The sequence below is a fragment of the Octodon degus genome, unplaced genomic scaffold, assembly GCF_000260255.1.
Source record: "Octodon degus isolate 3935 unplaced genomic scaffold, OctDeg1.0 scaffold00033, whole genome shotgun sequence".
Taxonomy (NCBI): Eukaryota; Metazoa; Chordata; class Mammalia; order Rodentia; family Octodontidae; genus Octodon; species Octodon degus.
The window spans coordinates 11,041,010-11,046,943 of record NW_004524609.1 but is presented as its reverse complement, the minus strand read 5'-3'; positions in this window follow the sequence as shown (position 1 = coordinate 11,046,943).

Sequence of the window (5,934 nt, the reverse complement as noted above, 5' to 3'; positions counted from 1 at the left end):
TCTCTCTCTCTCTCTCTCTCTCTCTCTCTCTCTCTCTCTCTCTCTCTCTCTCTCTCTCTCTCTCTCTCTCTCTCTCTCTCTCTCTTATATGTATGCTTCTTCTATCAGTTTGTGGACTGGCAAAATAGCTCAGTGGATTAATGCATCTCCTTAGGCTGGGAGTTCGATCCCTGGGCCTGCCATGCCGGCGCTGCCCCCACGGCGCACGGAGATGACTATTGAGACTGGGTGTGGTGACACGCACCTGTAATCCCTGCACTTGGGGGGCTATAAACAGGAAGACAACTACAAGTGCGATCCACGCAGTGAGACGCTGTAGACCTTGCCCTAAATATTGAAAAAAAAAATATCAGTTTGTGTATCTGCTTCTACATGATGATTATACTTCTCATCAAATTGGGAACCTTTTCAACCATTATTTCAGTTGATATTCTTTTTTCTCTTTTTCTTCTTCTTTCTTGCTAGTACTCCAAATTTAATTGATGTTATAATACTTGACATGGTCTGACTGACTTATTTTCTCTTTTTATGTATTTCGGACATGGTCTCACTACTCAACTGTGACTCATAGTGATCCTCCTGTTTTCAGCCTCCCCAGTACTGGGATTATAGGCGTGTGCCACCACGCCTGGACTCAATGGCCAGAATGGCCAGCTCAAGACACCCAGAGGTGGGGCTGGTGACCTGGGGTCAAGCACTGGTCCCTGTGTTTGCCTAAGCAGGAATTTAGTCTGCTGAGCTATCTCTTCAACCCCTACTTTCTAAAGTTTTACAATTTTCCTTAAGTTTTTAGCATCCCTTTTGGCATATTCAAGCATTCTTCTTGATCTCTTTTGCAAGTTCATATGTTTATTCCTTTGCCATCTCAAATAAGCTGCTAACCTATCTAATTCAGTTTCCCATTTCAGCTAATATATTTCTAAGCTATGCAATTTACATTCTGCAAGATGTTTTTACAGATAGTATGTACCTGTTTACTCATATTCAGTATTTTTTTACTTTGAGCAAATTTATTATAGCTGTTTTGAAATCCTTTCTAAATAATAACATCTGAATGATTAGATGTAAGTACTGCTTAATGAGTTTTCCTTCCTATGTCTTTTTATTTTTGCTTGAGAGGTAGACATTTTAGGGAATGCCCTTCAATAATTCTGAGCTCTGTTTTATTTTTCCTTCTGAGAATTGTAAGTTCTACGTTTTCACCAGCTATACATGTGCATTTTTTAAAAACTTAGTCTTCTTTATGGTGCATAACTGCCAAAGCTTGTGAAGGTTTCTGTTTTTTATATTTTTAAATCTTTCACTCTCTATGCGTTCCTCCATGTCTGTGCACTTTCCCAAGTAGCCAGTGCCCCATGGAGAGGCTCCTCTCAGATCCTCAGCCACTGCAGGTTCACTTCCTGCAGTCTAAGCGGAGGGGCGGGGGGGGAGTGCGGGTGGTACTGCTGAGGAGCACATTCCAAGGCCTAACAAGTTTTCAAGCTTCTCTGGGCTTTCGATTTCCAAGCTTTTCTAGTATCTCCCATATGGATATATAGCTCAGCAGTCAGCAGAACAGTAAATTCTATCAGCCTTTCTGTGGTTCTCTAGCTTCTAAAATCCCCTCACTGAATTTCTACTTGCCCTACCATCTATGCAAAACCAAGCTCACCACATCTGGCCAGAAGAATTTTACAGCTGGAGTGTGGGGCATAGAAATCCTCTAGACGAGAAGTCTATTAGCTCACCTCCCCCTCCGTCATCCTTTCTTGCAATACTCTAACAGTTTTTCCCTAAATTCACATTTAAACTCTTTTCTTGCCTTTGAATATTTTCTAGTGTCCCACAGAGGTTGAGTTTGAAATATTTTTTTTTCCAATTTTACTTTTGTTTTCTGCGAAGGGAAATTGAGTGACCTTACTTATTTATGAATGTATGACCACATGGCTATTTCTCGTATTTTGGGTATGTGACACACTGCGTCATCAGAAAATATTATGTGATGTCTCTATGCCTCAGATGTGCCAGTATTGGAAACATATGCTGAGCAAGGTGATGGGATCTTTGGCTCATGTGGCTTGCATGGTGCTGTGGACTGAATGGCCTGATTTGGAGAAAGGGCTTTTAGCAGGCACTTTGGGTTAAATTAGGTATCAAGGTAGACTTACAATCAGAGAAAGTTGGTAGCCTTCTAAGAAGAGGGAAAGAGAGATGCTTCTCCCCACTGCAATGTTTTCAGAAAAGTCACTGAGCACAACATGACAAGGTGGCCCCATCCACAAGACGGGAAAAACCCACAACAAAAAGAGAATGTGCAGGTACTCAAGTCTCTGGTCTCCAATTTCCAGAATGGAGACAAAAGCAATTTCCATGGAGTAAGCCACTTAGGCTATGGTGCTTCTTAATGACAGCCTCAAGTGACTAATATATGTAAAGCAATCATTCAGTTAGTTACCATGGTTCCATGAGGCATTAAAAGTTTTCCTCTCCCTTTTCAATCAATGAGAATGCTGTTATTTGGGGAAATGATATATCAATCCAATCAGAAGTTCTGAATATCCATATGTAACCAAATTTCAATATGCAAAAGAGATCTACCAGGCATGGTGGTACATGCCTGTACCCCCTGTACTTGGGAGGTAGGAGGATTGCTATGAGTTTGAGGCTTGTTTTGGCTAGAAAGTTCAGGGCCAAGGACCAGTCAGATAGCTCAGCAGAGCAAAGAGCCTGCTTAGGCAGAGCACAGTGGCCAGGGTTCGATCCCTAGCATGCCATGCCAGCCTTGTCTCTGGGGAATGCTGAGATGGTGATTGCGACTGGAAGTGGTGGCACGTGCCTATAATCCCAGAACTTGGGAGGCTAAAAAAAGGATAATCACTATGAATTCAATCTACATAATGAGACCCTGTAGACCCTATAAACCCTGTCCTAAATACAGAAGAAGAAAAGAAAGAAAGAAAGACTGTAAGCTCAAGGCCAGCCTATACTACATAGTGTGAACCTACATAAAACATTTTTTTAAAGACTAAAAATATATAATTGCTATCACCAAGAAGAACAAAATCAAAGCCTTTGTTTTCATTTTTGAAGCATATTCTCCTTTCAACTCCATTCTCCTACAAGTATTTTAAATATCTGTATAAATTTGGGTAAACTTTATATTCTTACAAACAGTATTCCCAGTTCCTATGCTTTCTGTGTCAGTGCTTGTATACAAGAGCGTCATCCAGGTTGGGGCAAACCACCAAGACAGATCTGTACCTGCATTAACCAGTCCTATTCTCTTCATCCTAAAGACCTGTAGATTGTTCTCTTTTAGACGATGTTATCTTGTAATATTCTGCAAATAGGACTAACTACATCTTCAAACCAGCTGAATATGTGTATGTCCCATCCGTCTTCCCTGAAGCACACAAAACCAAAGATTAACAAATCAAAATTATCACTTCTAGTGTCATTTTCTCATTGTGTGCTTCCCTCACTTTCCCACAGAATTGGTCATCAGTATCCTCACCCTTGAGTTCTTAAGTATGAGTCAGTCCTATGGTGCAATATTCCCATTGTTACCATGCCTTTAGGCACTAGAGGGAAAGCCCATCTGCAGGGGTGATTTCCAGGACAACAGCTTACGAAGAGGAACTGTCAGCTACATCGATGACTACACAGTACCTGAGACATAGTGTCACCGTGCATTATTCAAGAATTTGTTATATAAATACAGTCTACTTAGCCATCTGAGAGCTTATGAAAGGGAAAAAATAAGACATATTATTTAACTGCATTAACATATTAACATATTCAGAATTAAGCATAGTAGGATGCACTCCCTCAATGAAATAATAGTTCAACTGAAGATAAGATTTGTTATCTGTAGGCTAATTTATCATGAAATGCATGCTTAGTTCTTGTTTTCTATGGCCCCTTGCTGACTTCCACACATATCCCTTGCTTATGACCTAAGCATAATTAATTTCTTAATTATGGGTTCAGTTTTAATCTCCTTTCCCCTTTGGTGTGCCCCTGGTCACCCATAATTGTAGCTCTCCTCTTGTGGACAATATAAAGAATTAAGTCATTAAGCTGTAGAGAAGGGAGTAAAGGCCTTAAATTACAGACAAGATTTGGACAGAGAAAGATAGAGGGATATTCCAAGCAGAAGAGGCAGGGAATAAAGGAGGACAGTTATCATCCTGTTGTACCTGTAATGTAGCAAGTAAAATAAAATAAAATAAAAATAAACCAACTAACTAACCAAACAAACAAACAGAAGAGCCCTGAAAAACAAAACAAAATGAAACCAAAAACTTTTAAAAAACAATAAAAAAGGGAAAATGAAAGCAAAGCATCATAAATAAGGAGGGGAAGAGGGGTTGAAGGAGGGGAGGAGATCGGGGAAGAAAAAGAAGAATCAAGATATGTCATGTACAGGTACCAATTCTCTATGATGAATGTGATCATTATGTATAAGTTGTACTGATGAGCTTAATTTTAAAATACCTGAAGAGAAAGCAGCAGCAGCAAAATAATACTAGATTTATATTGCACTCTGCAGACTAAAAATTAATTTACTCATAACTGAGGCAAATAGATGGCGGAATGTATATAAGTTTCAGTTACAAAAGATTCCCAAGATAATACAGTAAGACAAGTGCTGGGGAGAGGCAAGGGTTGTGAGGGGCAAAAGGAGTGGGAGGAGGAGGTGAGAAGAAATGGGAGTACACAGAGCAAGAGTGGGAAGAGCTGGCACTGTGGCTCAGGTACAGTAAAGGCCAGTCCATTAGGCCAATCTATCCATTGCACATCATTGTAAATAAAGTTTTATTGAAACATAGTCACGTCCATTTATTTACACATTGCCAGCAATTGAGCATTGTGATGGTGTATGACTCAGAGTGTAAATTACTGAATTTCCTCTCTGGTGTTTGTCAAAACGATTCACAAATGCATATCCTAATTTGGAGATGCTGGAACACTGGCATAACTTAAAGATTGATAAAGCAGAGAAGATGGGATGGAGGAGGAGACATGAACAAGGATGACGTGTCAGTGCTTTTTGATCAGAAGGACAATGGCCTCAGCAGGCATCAGGAAGTCAGAGCGAGGAATCATATACCTATAGCCTTGCTTAAGCAACCCCAGTAAGAAAAAGAAACACGGGAGAATTTAGAACCTTCAACATTCTCAGCTACAAGTAATTACTTAAAACATCTTGGACATTAGAGAAAGGCCCAATGTCAAAACCAGGCCAGCCTCTGGAGTTTTTAGGTGGTCTCATCAGGGCTTTCCTGATTACCTCAATACTTTCCTAGTAACTTTTTCATCAACTTGGCGGTCCTGTTAGGACAGCTTCATACCAGAGGCACAGCCTCCACCTGACGCCATCCCGCTGAGCATCGACTCCCTGAAGACATCTTCTATGAGAAGGTTTTAGACCATCTTAGCAATGTCAGATCACGGAGGTGGCAGTCTCTTCTCATAACTCATAAAGACATTCATGAAAACCCTTCATCTCTGAGTACTGCTCTTGGCAATTAGAATCACAGAGCTGTAGTTTCAATCCAACTATTCTTACCACTCGGCATTCATATTAGAGGTAATGTCCACAATGCAGAAGAAAATTTAACTTTTTTTCCTCAACCATTTTAGCTTGAATAATGTGCAATAAAAGCTCACAGCCTTACTAAGATTAAATTACATTATCCAAATGAATGATGAATTATCTTTCAAATATAGGCAAACCAAATGTGACAACCATTAAAATCTATTTTGTTCTTTACTGAAAATGAGTCACATAACTAGAAAATTAGGTGGAGCTGTATGCAGCCTGTTCTTTCCATGGTCATCTCTAATTTTTATCTTCTGAATATTCAAGAATTTTTTTCTATGGGAAATTGCTGACATTGGGTTATAATGTTTTTGCAGCTTCTTTCACTTCTAATATGGCATATGATCCTT